Genomic DNA, 17,262 nt, shown 5'->3' with positions numbered 1-17,262 from the left:
ATATTTTCAGTTGTTTCACACTTTTTTGTTAAGTATATAATTCCACATGTGTTAATTCATAGTTTTGATGCCTTCAGTGTGAATGTGCAATTTTCATAGTCATGAAAATACAGAAAAATCTTTAAATGAGAAGGTGTGTCCAAACTTTTGGCCTGGACTGTAAGTACATTCAATTCATCCCTGAGCACCAAGAAGACCAGAAACTGCTTATTCTCCAGTGTGTGGAGAAGCATCGCCATTACTATCCTGAACCAAATAAAGCGTGTTTCGTTAAAAAAAAAGTGAAACCGTGGTGAAACTACTGTAAAATTGTACATTTACTTTTCTGCAAGACATTTATTACAAATAAGTGTTAGTTTTTGTGATGATTGAGCCACAAGAAAACAATGCTGCATGAAACTTTGTGTAGGTTACCATCACACCAAAGGGAATTATTCCCGGGGTGAGACCTAAAAATTTATACAAATTTTTTTTAACTTGTCACCCTAGTGTGCATGATTGGATACACAGGAATTCTCCGCATGTGTAGCGGCTGCGGGTACACGAGCATTTGAATCGAGTACACTGGCTACTCTATCCGAACCTGGGCACGCTTGGATAACTCAATATCAGAGTATGCACGCTCATCACTATTTATAATGTATTTATTTTTTAATCAGTGAAAATCACTGATGAAATACTGATGGTAAAAACTGACCAAACACTGATGAAAATGAGAAATTATGTTCATCGGGATGAAGCCTTAAATAACAGTGAATTTCTTACTATATGTCTAACTATTTCATTTGGCAAGCTAACCACTTTTTTTAATGTACTTCAATTAAAAATTCATTACTGTTCCCTCTCTACTCTAACTTTCTATTTCTCTATTTCACAACACTTGGAACTTTTTTGTCCCATTTTTCATTACATTGTTGGGTAAAATTAGTGGTGTACTCAAAGCTATAACTCATCCTGGAAAAAAAAAACAAGACCTCATAGCACCATGCCGACTAAAAAAAATGAGAAAGTTATGGCTCTTGGTAGAAGGGGAGGAAAAAAGAAGGCACAATATTAAAAATTAGCTGCTGTGAGAAGGGGTTAAACCTTATGGTGCTAAACAGTTCACGATTGGGAAGTAGGCAACCAGAAGGATTTGACAATGGTAATGGGGCAGGCACAATGATTATGCTCAGAAGTACAGATTTTAGGTAGGGTCATTGTTGGGTTGGATGTACTTGATTGACAAGTCTGAGCCAGCCCTTGATCGCTCTGATACATATCTAGCACTTCACTTGTCATTTTATTTCTGCCCAGTGAACAATGCCGGATATTTAAAATGCCAGCAGACCTCACATAATGCTGGGAGTGGGTGCAACGTATTTTAGCCATAAAATCCCAACACCTTAGAGAGATGGCAATTGTAATAAGTGGTGTATTACGATGACTGACGGCATATGCTGAGAGCCGCAGCCATAGAGCAGGGGATCCGGCCACCTCTCTGCAGTCTGCACAACAAGGATCTGCAATGGTGGGAATATCCATGTCTCCCGTCCTATCAGCGTGATGTTATTATTAGGATAGGAGCAGATGGGCCCTATGTCTGTCCATGCATACTGTCCGCTGAGCGGCATAAGCCCAGATTAATCACCGTAAGCTCTGTACTCTACAAGAGTAAGAGAAAACCCAACTGTTTATTCAGCTTGGGATCCCGGGAAATATTGTGCACTTTGCAGGAAAGAAAGTATGACGCCTCACTTTATAGCAGGTATCAGGCCATGCTACTAAAACAGCAAAAATGTGATTTGGAAACAGATGACTTCTACTCCTTCTCACTGAGCCATCTGTGTAGGGTAGTGGTGTCCAGCCAGCAACTCGTGGGCCACATGCAGCCCGCACATGCTGTCTGCCAGGCTCAGCCACCCACAGCAATGCGTATAATAATGTGCTCCGCAGCCAAGGGATTTACGCAGACTGCAGCATGGAGAACGGAAGAATGGCCAGCTGAAAGTATGCAAGGGTTAACCAAGTGTATGTCAGTTTACGCTGTTGTTTCTACTTCATTATAGATTTATTTCCCATTGCTTATATAGTACCAACATATTCTGTAGCGCTGTACTGAGACTGCCGCTGTTCACATCCGTCTCTGACCCTAATTGCGTTCACAAAGTCATTTTACCTATCTTAGATATCTACATGATATAGACTACATATTGTTCAATTTTTTTCCTCTCGGGATCAATTTTATATGAAGCAGATACAAGGAGAACATACAAGCGTTATACTAATCAGATTTTTATTAATCATCTTTTTTCTCCATTTTCAACTAAATACAACCCCTGGCAAAAATTATGGAATCACCGGGCTCGGAGGATGCTCATTCAGTTGTTTAATGTTGTTCAAAAAAAGCAGATCACAGACATGGCACAAAACTAACGTCATTTCAAATGGCAACGTTATGGCTTTAAGAAACACTAAAAGAAATCAAGATTAAAAATGTGATACTCAGTAAGGGTAATTTTTTTCAGACCAAGCACAGGGAAAAAATTATGGAATCACTCAATTCTGAGGAAAAAAATATGGAATCACCCTGTAAATTTTCATTTCCAAAACTAACTCCTGCATCAAATTAGATCTGCTCGTTAGTCTGCATCTAAAAAGGAGTGATCACACCTTGAAGAGCTGTTGCACCAAGTGGACTGACATGAATCATGGCTCCAACACGAGAGATGTCAATTGAAACAAAGGAGAGGATTATCAAACTCTTAAAAGAAGGTAAATCTCCAAAACCCTTACTGAGTACCACACTTTTAATCTTGATTTCTTTTAGTGTTTCTTAAAGCCCTAAAGTTGCCATTTGAAATTACTTTAGTTTTGTGCCATGTCTGTGATCTGCTTTTTTTCAACAACATTAAACAACTGAATGAACATCCTCTGAGCCCGGTGAGTCCATAATTTTTGCCAGGGGTTGTATATGTCCGCTGGGACTCCCGCCGATTATGAGAACAGTGCGCCAAACGTCTAGTGTGAATGGAGCGGTAGAGCTCTTTTTAAGGATCTAATGGAGCTATACAAAGTAAATAGAGCTGTGGTCACACAATCACACAGTATTTAGGACCCCCGTTCTTCTGATTACGGGGGGTCCCAGTGGTGAGACCCTCAGCGATCAATTTATTAAAGGATTTACATGGAAAATGCCTTTAAACTGCTCTGAAACAAAGAAAGCTTCATGTCACTGGTTATTATGGGCAGATTATTATTATTTTATTCACTTATATAGCGCCATTAATTCCACAGCGCTTCACAGACAATATCGGCACTGTCTCCATTGGGGCTCACAATCTAGATTCCCTATCAGTATGTCTTTGGAGTGTGGGAGGAAACTAGAGAACCCAGAGGAAACTCATGCAAACACAGGGAGAATATACAAACTCCTTGCAGATGTTGTCCTTGGTGGGATTTGAACCCAGGACCCCAGAACGGCAAAGCAACAGAGCTAACCACTGAGCCACCGTGCTGCCCATTTGCCATTGTCGCGGCCAGGCTCGGTCTGGCCTGGCGGGGCGCCGGGAAATTTCCCGGTGGGCCCCGGGCCCCTTGCAGAGGGAGCAGGAGAATTAAAAAAAAAAAAAAAAAAGTGGTCGTGGGCCCTTTAAGGGCGCGCGCACGCACTTTCATCGATGCGATGCCCAGGACAGTAGCGGGAGGGGCCTGGGAGTAGGAGAGCAGGGGCTGCACTGCAGCGTCACACCCAGCAGACAGGGCCACACGTCTGCTAAAAGTGACGTCACAGCGCGCCCTGCACTGCAGTCTCCCACATTAGGAGCGTGTCTGTACACTGTATGGACTGGAGACAAGCCAAGGTACTGTAATATTTGTGTGTTTGTATGGATTTTTATGTATATGCTGCCTGCATGTGTGTGTGTGTGTGTACAGTGTGTGTATATGCCTGCATGTGTGTGTATATGCCTGTGTGTGTACAATGTGTGCATATGCCTGTGTGTGTATATGCCTGTGTGTGTACAGTGTGTGTATATGCCTGTGTGTGTGTGTGTGTACAGTGTGTGTATATGCCTGTGTATATGCCTGTGTGTATATGCCTGTGTGTGTACAGTGTGTGTATATGCCTGTGTGTAGTGTGTGTATATGCCTGTGTGTATGTGCCTGTGTGTGTGTGTACAGTGTGTGTATATGCCTGTGTGTGTATATGCCTGTGTGTGTGTACAGTGTGTGTGTACAGTGTGTGTATATGCCTGTGTGTGTGTACAGTGTGTGTATATGCCTGTGTGTACAGTGTGTGTATATGTCTGTGTGTGTGTGTATATGTCTGTGTGTGTGTGTATATGCCTGTGTGTGTGTATATGCCTGTGTGTGTACAGTGTGTGTGTATATGCCTGTGCGTGTGTGTATATGCCTGTGCATGTGTGTATATGCCTGTGCGTGAGTGTATATGCCTGTGCATGCGTGTGTGTATATATATGCCTGTGTGTATATGCCTGTGTGTGTGTATATGCCTGTGTGTGTGTGTATATGCCTGTGTGTGTATATGCCTGTGTGTGTGTATATGCCTGTGTGTGTATATGCCTGTGTGTGTGTATATGCCTGTGTGTGTACATTGTGTATGCCTGTGTGTTTGTGTCTTCACACGTGTGTGCATGCTTCCCTGCGTGTCTGCATTTTTGTGTGTGTGATTGCCTGAGTGTGTCTGTGCATTTCTGTGTGTGCTTGCCTGTGTGGGTACGTGTCCCCATTTCTGTGAGTATCTGTATCTGCGTGTGTATATTAGGGCTTTTTCACATGTCCTGATATTTACGGGACTAGAGATATCCGTGTCCACCTGTGTGTCATCCAAGTGACACATACTGGCGCTTGGGAATCAGTATACAGTTAGCGCTATTCCCAAGAGCCGGGTGCTGAGCGCTGCCCTCATCATAGATCCCTGCAGGCGCAGGTCAATGATGAGAGTAGTAGTCTACTCCCACCGTGTCTGTGTCCAACTGTAAAAATAAGAATAAAATAAAAAATCCTTATACTCACCTCTCCTAAGTGTCACCTGCTGTAATCCGTGTGACCGCTCACGCCGAGGAAAATGACTCCTGCAGCGAGCTTGCTCCAGAGCTGCGCTTAGTGAATGACAGGGCACCGCTTGTTGAGCACAGCTCCGGAGCCCACTCGCTGCAGGAGACATTCTCCTCGGCGTGAGCGCTCGCACAGATTACAGCGGGTGACACTTAGTAGAGGTTAGTATAAGGATTTTTTTATTTTATTCTTTTTACAGTTGGACACAGCGGGTATAGACTATTACTCTCATCATTGACCCTGCTGGTGCTGATCGCAGCGCCTGCAGGGATCTATGATGAGGGCAGCGCTCAGCGCTCTTCCCAAGCACCGGGTGCTAACTGTCATCAGTGTGCGGGACATTTTGCGGTCTGGACAGCAGGTAAAAAACAGACATGTCAGCGTGTGTTGCCCACGGACACCACATGGTCTGTGGAAAGTGGAAACACACTGACATGTGCACATACGCATTCATGTGAATGGGTCTACGTGTGTCAGTGTCTCTGGTACGTGTGGAAATGGTCACCGCATGTACTGACGTGTGAAAGAGCCCTTAGTATGTGTCTGTGTGCGCTTGTTTTCGTGTGTGTGTAAGCGTGCTTCTGCATGTCTGTGTGGTCTTCCGAAGATTTATTATATTTGGAGAGAGATGGGAGAGAAATTTTAGGAGACAGAATGGGGAGATGTGTGAAGAAACAGTATGGTGAACTAGGGGAGGGGTGGGAATGGGTGCGGGAACAGAATGGGGAAGGGATGTATAAGACAGTATGGAGAGTGGGGGAATAGTGTGAGGAGACAGTATGGAGGGAGAAAAGTGTGAGGTGACACAGCACAGAGACTAGGTAGTGTGGGGGAAGGTATAGTGATGCGGCAGTATGGGGGGAACAGTATGCTGAGGAGGGGGGAGTGTGATGAAGGGGCACAGTATAGAAACTGGGCAGTATAGTGGGGACACAGTGTGAGAGAACAATGTGAACAGGGGGCCCAGTATGGTAAGGAGAGGACAGTGTGGAGAGCAGGTACCATAAGAGGGGTAGAGTGTATGTCATATTTTGTGCAGGGAGCATTGTAAGAGTTAGGTTTATTCAGGGGCTCAGTGTAGATATTTTTATTCAGGAGCATTATAATGACACTGTATCTTTAAGGGCATCGTGTCGGAATGTGCTGCAGAAGACCGGAGAAGATGGAAGTCTGCAGAGACGGAGCTGTGGATGAGAAAAGTCATCATGGAGACTGGACAAGAGGGAGAAAAGTCATCATGGAGACTGGACAAGAGGAAGAAAAGAAAGAGAACGACTCTAATCAGAGAAGCCGTCTCAGGTAAGATACCTGGATGTAAATGTTCATTTGTGTTCCTGCCTGTGTCTCAGCAGTACTGTGGTTCCTGGATGGTCCGCAGTCTGATGATGACTGATAACAACTCCCAGTATCTCTATTGTTAATTACATACTGGGAGATGTAGGTTTATGTAATACAAAGATATATGGGGCTGACCTGACATTACAAATGATGGTGGTTCAGATGATGTATTCATTTACTGATGTGTTTGTGCGCGTCTGCGTGTTTGTATGTGTCTACGTATCTGGAATAATATGTATTTTTGTAAGATGCGTGTATGTAAGAGTCCATTGTGGTGTGTAATAACATTCATATGCTTGGGGCACCTTTACTAAATCTGTTAGGACTTGCTCACATGTGTTAGGGAATTCCATTTGTCTTTCCACATTTAGGAACAGACAAGTGAAATTTGCTAACCTTGTCATAACCATAGGGTTGTACTTGTATGGAGCGGGTTCAGGAGCTGAGCCTGCTCTATACCGGGCAGATGTCGGCTGTGTTACATAGCCGGCATCTGCCTGTAACAGCAGTGATCAGAGCTTGCCTTGATTGCTGCTGTTTTGAGTATTTAAGTGCCCTTGTCAATCACTGACAGCGGCATTTAGATAGCACGATGGCCGGTGCATGCAGTCAACTGCTCCCTTCAGCCCCCTGTGACGCAGTTGCAGGTTGCTGATGGGTTGCCAGTAGTGCTGAGTGAGCGTGGTCGGACAAGGTGTTATCTCAGCAGGCTCGGGTGTTATCCAGGTATCTTGTAGTGCTCTGCTAATATGCTCGAGTCCCTGCGTTAACATGTTTTGTGGCAGTAGACAGAAGCAACACATGCAGTGATTACCTAACAAACAGGCAATTCCTGCATGTGTTGCGTCTGCCAACCGCCGCAAAACATGCTACCCTGGGGACTCGAGCATATTAGCAGAGCACTACAAGATACCTGGATAACACCTGAGCATGCTGGGATCACACCTTATCCGACCACGCTCGCTCAGCACTAGTTGCCAGGTGCTGCTGCCATGTTAGTCGTTCAATGAAGCTCAGCCTGAGGTTGAGCTCCATGGAAGTGTCACAATCAAGGTGCCGGACGTTATTGCAGCACCCTCTCACTTTGTAGTTCGCGGGGACTGTAACGTCTCCCTCCTTGCACCGACCTTATAACAGGAAGCGAGTTGCGGCAGGGAGAATAAAACGTAATTTTCTCCGTGTAGCCAACGCTTTTCCATTAAGCCGTCTAACCAGGCTTTAAACCCTATTTACCTGCAGATTACCCCTATATCTGCAGATAAATAGCGTTTTTCAAGGTGACAAGTTACCGTTAAAGGGACTCTGGCAGTACGGAATGACTGTTCGAACAAAGTCCTGCAGCTCAGTGCTTCACAGCGTGGCCAATCATGTAATTATAGTACATTATAGAAAAACATAACAAGTAATAAAACCGTTTATGGTGGGCTGTAGTGTGGGCCCCTAGAGTCAGTTCCCCTGGTGGGCCCTAGGCACCCCAGTCCGACCCTGGTCGCGGCTATTTTTCTGTAAAACACTTTTGACCAGTATGCACTACAGTTCTCCGACATATTACAGATAGGACGGCAACAAAAGAAAACTCATGTTTGTAGAATCCCTCAACGAAAATGTATTTATATCTTGGGTGATCAATCATAGTTTTATCTCAAGCGCAGGACAGGATCGATAGCTATTCATAGAAGAGCAGTGTAAGTCTACAGACAATGAATGAATGAATACAAACTTAGAACGGCAGTCTGATGTACCAATCTGTGAAAATGAGATATATTCCCGCAATCTGTCACATTAAGGCTGGGGCTATACGGCGACTATGGCCACCACACCTGTCGTGCAGAAAAACTTTGCAGCTCAATACAAGCGAAATGGGTTGCATTGTGACCCTAAGGGTACCGCCACTGTGACAAAGAAGTCACAAAATGTCCAACCACAATACATTTTTTGTGACTTGCTTGTTGCGGTTGCAATACCATTGGGGCCGCAATGTGACCTCATTCACTCGTATTGCGCTGCGATGTAGCAGCGCCACCTAGCGATCTCTGGTTACGTGACTTGTGTCACAGCCAAAGTCACCAACTAGCCTCAGCCTTATAGAGAACTGGTAGCATTGTCCTGTATTAGAAGTATTGCCTTCAAAGGGTTGTCTGGTGAACATAAATTATAATTTATTGATCGGTGGGGCTCTCACCACTGGCACAGACACCAATTGGGAGAACAGGAAATTTGTATCCCCTAACTTTATTCCCTATGGTGCTGCCGAGAAATAAGCTTAGCACAACACTTGGCAGACAAGTATGGAATGAATGGAGCGCAGGTCAGACATATGCACCCCAGCTCAATTTTATCAAGACAAAAGTGTCCCTAGAGGGTAGATCCTCACCGATCTATAAGTGATCACCTATCCGGAGGATAAGTGATAAATTATCTTCATTGGAGAATCCCTTTAAACAAAGGAATTTGCATTGGTTCTGATCTAGTATTCTTATGACGCGCCCCTGGGCCTGCTGTGTCGCGCAGCGTCTCGCGCACGGGGGCTTACCCGGAACCGGATCAGATGAGGGTTGTAGTCTCCGAGTGGCGGGGACCCGGTCCGTGCCCAGGGAGTCAGACTCAGTGTGTGGCAGTCTTGATAGATGTTATTTGAGTGTCGACTACGCCACCCGTTGATTTGCAGCTATGGAGCTGCCGCTGCAGGGCAGACCGCTTAGGCCGGTGTAGAATTGTGCAGGGTGATAGTATAACCCCCAACGGGAGGGGTATGGCCTCAGGGCAGCCGACGTGGAAGATGGGGGTAGCAGGAACCACTCAGAGACGGTGCGGTGTAATTCAGGGTCTTTACTGGTAACAACGATAGACCCTCCCGGAGTACTTGCTAGCGAACGGGGCCTGGTCAGTCCTTGAGCAGATGGGATCTCCCCTGGCCAGGCGGAGTTGTAGGCCTCCCAAACTGACTGTACTCTTCTGGCTACCTTGCTAGAAGCGGATATAAGTAGCCCACGTCCCTGAGTGTACCGTGTGGTGCTCACCCGTATGGCCGGTGACTCGGGGCCTTCTATTGGCTTCCGCTCCACGATGGCGGTGCTGGTCCCACACGTGTGACCGTGCCTTCGGGTTTCTGGGCCTGAGGACCTGAAATCCCCTGCCGGTCGGCTTCTGCTGCTGGGTAAGAGTTAGTCCCCACAGCCTCGGACGCCGGGTCCGGTAAGAAAGCTTCTCAGTCAGGGCGAGCTCTGCAGCAGCCAGCCCCTGACTCGTAGTAGTATTGCTCCCACTGAGCTCCTGCTGTTTCTTCCTATGACTGTTTCTTGTCTCTACTCTCCTTGACTCCTAACCCTGCTTCAGCCCCGGGTTTATATAGGGGAAGTTCTTCCCCTCCCAAGACTGGGCAGGAGGTGTGGCATGCACAGGATCCCTGACCAAAGGACCTCCCACCTGCTCTCAGACATAACATCTCTATCACTGTGGCAACCAGACCCCTGGGGTGTCACACTTATATATACTTTGTACTCAGTTTTTACATTCAATTATTGAAGTCTGGAAAAGCAGGGAGACAAGACCTGAAGAATCTCATAGTTAGAAATAAAAAAATAAAAAAAAGAGAAAGAGATGAACTAGAGTATAAGTTGGTATTCATGCCAATTTTTTATCCTATATGATTACAGGCTAAGTTTTAACTACTTTCCTTTTGGTTCTGGAGACCATCCCCTTTAGGACCATTGAGAACTTTTTGACCTGGAAGCCAGACCAGTGTATACTCCGTGCACCACAGCCAGACCACAGACTGTCTACCCTGGAAGTCTCCTGAGATATTTATCTCTAATACAAGAGTTGTGAGCTAACTTGACACTATTTTTTGATAATGTAACATGCTTATGTCACAGGTGTGTCAGATGTGACAAACAGTTGCTCTGCAGTTGGTTGCAGAAGATCTCTTCGTTTGGCATTACAGACACCTTCTTAGATCTGTCTCACTCTAAGACCCAGCGGCTACCTCCCTCTTGCTAATTGACACCCAGGCCTGGGTGTTTAAATACTTTCTGTTTGCTACAGGGAGGTGACGGTGATATTCACATGTTCCCTTGTGAAGGCTTTGAGCTATTGCAGACTGATTACTTTCTCTCTGGTGTTGTGAGGACATGTGGTGTAATCTCTCTGAAGTCAGCCCATCTAAGTTACTTTTCCCTGTGTTTGTCTCCCTTGTTGTCTTTAGTTGTTAGTGGGGACTGATTAGTGCTCATCCTCCCCCTTCCCTAGCCAGGGCCTAGCTCTAGGGAAATACAGGGTTTAGGTTTCTGTGCGGCGATTGGTCAGGAACCAATATAGGGATGTTAGTGGAGACAGGGTGATATCAGATCAGCCTAGGGGTCTCCACTCCCCCTTTCCCTAGTGTCTGGGCTCCCTTCCCCTCTTCCCTTTATGTTGCACTTAGTCTTTCCCACACCTTGCATGACAGCTTATAATTGAGTAGTATGCGCTGATTCAAAGTAAATAAAATCAGACGCACTATGCAAATAGTACAGGAAACCAAGACCCAACTGAAATGTCAGTAAAATCCCATGAATGACGTGAAGTGTGGCATCTCCATTTTTTCCTTCCTTATGTTGTTAGTATAAGTCTTAAACGTCTGTGCCAAGTACTCGAACGGGTATTGGATTTGTAATAAAGTAGAGGTACTCGAGCGTGGAACGACTTGTCTCACATTTGTTGCTTCTGTTACAGCGTGAAACATATTTAATGGATTTTCAAATCTAATCTCCAGAAAACCTATTCTAAAAAGCACATTTCACAGAACACACCCCACTTACAAAGAACAGATTGGTTGAGTACGCTGTATTAAATTAATTTCCGTTTCAGTATTCTGTCCTAATTAAAGCCTTTTGGAAAATGTGATATTCAACTTGATAGCAAAAAATAGTAGATAGAAGAAATTGGTGCCTGTTAACACTGCTGAATTACCGAACAGCAAGAATACCTTGTAACAAGGCTCCGACTCCTAGTGTGAACGCTACAAGATAAATGTTCTGCATAGATTCTTGTATAGCGCCAGTTGTACCGAGAGCTTCACTCCTGGCAAAATGGACTTGTGAATCTTAGTGGGAAAGGTGACACCAAAAATAGTGCTAGCCATGAGTATCCGGGTGCAGTGGTCATGGTTTAATAAGCAGGCAATTAAATCAGAGAATTGGAGCAAATTGCTCAATACAGCAGAACGTTAAAGGCCATTATTTTATATACTGCAGCTAATCCAAATGACGAGGTCTCCTTGGTGACCAAAATTCTGCAGCTGAAAAGTCCTAAATTACTTATTATACGGGATTTGCAAAAAAAAACTGCCACAGATCTGTTATAGCTCTGTAAACGTAGTACCAGCTTTGAATGTGACTTTTTTTTGCTAAAAAAGGTAATGACTAGAACTAGTCATATACATTAGATACATGTTATTGGATTAAACCATAGTGAAATGTTAGGCAGCAGCTCAACCCTCAGAATTATGGGTCTCATTCATCAAAATTATATAAATCAATGAGTGAAATCTTTTTGTAACCAAAATGTACAAACTTTTGAGAATGTTCCGTTCAGGTACCAGAACATTATCTGATCTTCCACCAGAATCCGAACCCCATTGAAAATAATGGATACCAGAACTGCTAATAAAAAACTCTCTCTCTCCTCCGCGCCACCACGGACTTACCTCGAACACTACACCGGACTCCAGCAAAAAGTCCGTGTTCGGCAATCAGGCCTGAACAGTGACTGTCTGGTACTATAAAGAAGGTAAAATCCGGTGCCACATGCGATAAATCCTTTTATTCCAAAAATAAAAATCACATGTCCCTAGGAGGGGAACAACTGGACGCGTTTCGAGGACACAGCCCCTTAATCGCCTTGAACTCCTTCAAGATTGTTGGAAGACCATTTCCGGTGACTACCTCTTGAAGCTCATCAAGAGAATGCCAAGAGTGTGCAAAGCAGTCATCAAAGCAAAAGGTGGCTACTTTGAAGAACCTAGAATATAAGACATATTTTCAGTTGTTTCACACTTTTTTGTTAAGTATATAATTCCACGTGTGTTAATTCATAGTTTTGATGCCTTCAGTGTGAATGTACAATTTTCATAGTCATGAAAATACAGAAAAATCTATAAATGAGAACGTGTGTCCAAACTTTTGGTCTGTACTGTATGTTCCTCTGCTGTGTACTCTGAATGGCTGTGTCGGACTGTGCAGGGACATGGTCTGATCATACCACAGCTCTTGGTCAGGGGAGGAAGCAAAAGAGAGTATACAGACAGGACAGCCCAGGATCGCAGCTGATTCTTTCTGTGAGGTAAAGCTTTTGCTGCTTGTTTTTAAACTATGTTTTACCTCACAGAAAGAATCAGCTGTGATCCCGTGCTGTCCTGTCTGTATATTCTCTTTTGCTTCCTCCCCTGTCCAGGAGATGTGGTATGATCAGACCATGTTCCTGCATGGTCAGACACAGCCATTACACAGTACACAGCAGGGGAACATTTATAAGATTATCTTAGCACAGGAACATTTTTTAACACATCAAATTGTGGAACTTATTATTATTCCAAGATCTATTGATTAAAGTGCACTTTGTTTGTGGGAAAACTCCTTTAAGCCTCATGTTCTACACAGTTCTGACCACGGCAGAATTTATGTACCCCCTCTAACCCCTCATATTTCCATTGCCATGTTCATCAGGACATTATTATCAAAATAGTTGACCTGTTTGGAATTGTGAAGCAGACCCAATGACCAAGTCTGTTCTTATTCTGATTCTAACTAGCCCAACCGGCAGGACTGGTTCAGTCCAGGTAACCCGCCGCACTCCAAGCAAAGTTAGCCAGTGGGAATGTGATGCCTTGGTTCCCTCGCAGTCTATAGTCGCACCCTATGTTCTGCTTCCAATCAACAAGCACTTGGAGGATGGCAGCCCGACCCTTGCTGTATGGAATGGGAGAAGCGGTCAACTTGATTTTGTTCAAGGAGATGGTGTCCTGACCTAAGCTAACTAGGGATAAATCCATTTTCATTCTATTCTCTGCAAACCAAAAAGAATACAAGAGGTAACTACAAAAAAAAACCTGTGCAAGCAGCCAAACGAGGCATTACTTCTGATATTGGGTGACAGAATACCAACTGCAACAAAGTAACAGCCCAGCATTAAACTTTTGAAGGGTAAGTTATTTAAAAGGTTGTCCATTTTAGGCAATCAATTTTTTAGGAAGTCATGTTAAAAATAATTGATCACAGCATATCCTTGAACTGGGAACCCCAATGATCAGCTGTAATCCACAGGTCAACTTGGCAGAAAGCTTTCAATTTTACAGACCCATCTCATGGGAAAAAAAGTAATACCTGGTTCCCATCTAAATCAATGGTAAATCTGAGCAGTGCGTGGTGTCACCCCAAGAGAGACAAATCCTTTGTAGCAATTCTATATCTAATTGATAGCTGTCAGAGGAGGGAACAATATTCAGAATAGTCTAATAGGGCATTAGAAATGGGTTTCCTAAAGTAACTGCTACATGGTAGCCACCAATGTATGCTATTTGAATACTTGTATTTTTGTATCTCTCTCAAATAGATTGCTTTGTGCAACTCCCTAATTGCAGTGGAGTGCCAAGTGACAGATGGTAGTAATAGTCTTTATTTATTGCACCCATGACATTAAAGGCATAACTGGGAGTTTGGATCTGATAGTTTCCTCTAGAAAGAAAAACCCTAAGGGAAGCTTTGGAAAGAAAATCCTATCTGTGAATGCTCCCATGTGGATTTGGCATTTCAGATGAGATCCTGACATTTCAGGCTAAATGACTATAAGTACCATGCACCACAGGAAGCTGTTCTTGCAGTTTGACACAAGGCTACATTATTTAGCATTAAAGCATTCAATCAACCGTCCAAAGGAAGACACTGAAATGTGTGTACCGTGCTGTTATCTATGAATATGGCTGCCAGGAAATGCTAAGAGTATTCTGGAACAGTATCATGTATCGAGGAGCAGCAGCTCAGGCTATACACTCAATAAGCACCAAAAACGGCACATGAAAGCTTTTCTAGTCTACAGTGACGTTCCCGATAATTGTTCTAAATTACCAATTTACTGCATTCCACTATCATTAAGCACAGCGCAAGTATGAGAAATAGCTACCCAGGGAAGGTACCGACTTGTGGAAAGAATACTTTACCCGCCTTTGCTCACACATGAGCATATGAGGTTTTAATCACACTAGACACAAATCACATACTTACTACTTTTTCAATTCATATTTTTGTAGAGGAAATAACAAGAGATAGGTGCTTCCACTCTATGCTTCCAGGATTCTTCAATATGATTTATTAAAATACAATGATAAAACCTGACACGTTTCGACTGAGTCAGCCTTCATCAGGTGTACAGCTATTCACCTAGCCGAAACGCGTTGTGTTTTATCATGGTACTTTAAAAAATCATATTGAAGAATCCTGGAAGCATAGAGTGTAAGCGCTTATCTCTTGTTATTTCTTCTACAAAAATATATATGTAACATTGGAACCTTCTGAAGGACTCTCCACGGTATATCAAGGTGGCCACAGACCGCTTACAAGGATCAATATTGAATTCAAGTTATCCAACAGCTGTGCCTATATGCACAACCACACAAGGTGAGCAAAATTTCTTATTAGCTACCAATCATGATATAATCTAATACTACGCTTAGAAAGCGCTCCTTTGTCTCCATTGTAATCTACGTTACACCCTGCAGCTGTACTTTTAAATTCAGGAAAAATAATGTTTTGTAAATAATTATTATTGCATAGTGAATTTGCAGAAATAAATATTAGAATCTGTAAAAAGCAGCTATAAAATCCAATCAAAGGCAGTAAATAAATACAAACATCATTTGATTTTTTTTCAATCAATCCTAATCCATAACTTAGTGACTGCTTAAAAAAGTTCAGTAGATCAAATACATAGCAACCGTCCCCATTAATAGGTCAGTGGCTAGTCTCTATTGGCAGGAATATATAACTAAATAGTTAACGTAAAGATATTCCTGTAATGGCGCCAACTTGGCCCAGGACTGTGGGCAGCAAAACTAGTCGCGTAAATCGCTTTAGGTTGTCACATCTTCATTGATGATCTAGGCTTCCTGGATCAATAAGGCCCGAGGTTGTCGTCTGGATATATCTCAGCCGGCAGATCTGCAGGGAATACCTCCGCAGAGATGACAAATGCAGAGATTTATGTATGCAGTAGTTGACAATCATTTCACTGAGATGCCAAATTTGTGGACAAGCAGGAAGGCAATCAGGCAACTGACGGTAAGGACGGTGTATGTTCTCCTGTGGTTGAGTAGTCATAAAGGGGGTTAACCCTCAACCCATGGAGAAACAAAACAATGCAAACGAAATTCAGTTACCATGGCAACCTCGGGGGCTCCAGAACTCCGTTAACTTTCCATCCACTCTTAACCATTTATTACTGAAAATCGAGCAAGCTTTTCCTTTGTACTGTACATTTTACTGGTGCAAGTGGACAATCATGTTACCACATGTATGCATATTTCTAATTAAAGAAATGGTTCTAATTAAAGAGACCACCTCAGTATGGAGTCTAAACACTTGCCGACAGATTTGCCTACAGCTAACTGATTTCTGGGGGTCTGAATAGGGGGAAACTTTGTGATCTGCATATTGTCAAGGGACCCATCTAACAACCATGGATTCTGCAAGGATAAAAAACGGTTTTGTCCCCTTTATGACCTTGCTATTTTCCATTTTTCGTTTCTTCCTACTCTTATTCCAAAAGCCATAACTTTTTTTAATTTTTCTGTCCACACAGCCATATGAGTTGTACTTTTAAATGCCATCATTCATTTTATCATGTTATGCACTGGAAAGCAGGAAAAAAATTCCACGTGAGTTGAAATTGCAAAAAAAAGTGCAATCAAACAATTGTTTTGTTTTTTAATTTACCAATCACTATACAGTAAAAACGACCTGGCAATATGATTCTCCAGGTCAATATAATTACGCAGACACCAAACATGTATATGAAAAAATTCAGAAATGTGTAAAAAAAAAATTGCCTGTATCGCCATTTTTCGAGACCCATTATGTTTTCAATTTTCGGGATATGGGGTTGTTTTCTGCACCCTGAGCTGACTTTTTACGGATACCATTTTGGGGTAAATACGATGTTTTAATCGCCTCTTAATTGCATTTTATTGCAAAAAAACATAATTCTGGCGTTTTCATTTCTTCTCATTATGCCGTTTACCAATTGGATTAATTTGTTTTATATTTTGATAGATTAGACTTTTATGAAAGCAGTGATACCAAATGTGTTTGTTTTTCAATTGTTTTATTTTTAATGGGGCAAAGGGGGTGACTTGAACTTTTTATTCTTTTCATATTTTTAAAAACTTTAAAAACTGACCTTCGGCGGTCATGGTAGTCAATCGGCTCTTTGCGATCATATCATGGGCGCTGATGGGCGTGTGGAATGATGCAGCATGTGTTAAATGCTGCTCCGCTCCAGCCATGGCTGTTAGAGGCAGATGATGGTTGAATAGTTCAGCCATCATCTGCCGGGAAATATGGGGGCTCGGCCTTCAAGGCAGCTTCAAAAGCAGGGACACGACATATGATGTAACATGTTTAGAAGAGGTTAAAGAATTGTGAAATCTGTGAGCTGTGAATTCCTTTTTCACGGTGGGAATTCTTTTTTCGACTGTCCAGTCATCTGTCCGTCAGCTCAATTTAAAGGTTAAATTTGGTTATGCAAGTGGGTGATGAAAAAAATAGAAAAACAACTCTACACCTGAATTACTAAGATGACTCAAAATGTCACATTGGATTAATCTTTTCAAGCTCC

The 17,262-nt window shown here is 43.2% G+C and overlaps 1 protein-coding gene across 3 annotated transcripts in view; it reads right to left on the bottom strand.

The window, feature by feature from the left end:
• Nucleotides 1-17,262, bottom strand: part of LOC141154697 (actin-binding protein WASF3-like) — a 116,429-nt gene that overhangs the window by 65,538 nt on the left and 33,629 nt on the right. Inside the window, exon 1 of one of the 3 annotated variants that reach the window (XM_073641030.1) lies at nucleotides 12,083-12,332. The exons of the other annotated variants lie outside the window; for them this stretch is intronic. The gene's annotated coding sequence lies outside the window, so the exon portion shown is untranslated. Of the gene's footprint in view, nucleotides 1-12,082; nucleotides 12,333-17,262 lie in introns of those variants that run through there. 3 annotated transcript variants of the gene reach the window in all.

The sequence above is a fragment of the Phyllobates terribilis genome, unplaced genomic scaffold, assembly GCF_046119375.1.
Source record: "Phyllobates terribilis strain yellow unplaced genomic scaffold, ASM4611937v1 Scaffold_7__3_contigs__length_470593459, whole genome shotgun sequence".
Lineage (NCBI taxonomy): Eukaryota > Metazoa > Chordata > Amphibia > Anura > Dendrobatidae > Phyllobates > Phyllobates terribilis.
Note: the sequence above shows the minus strand (reverse complement) of the source record. Positions and strands in the feature narration are given on the sequence as shown.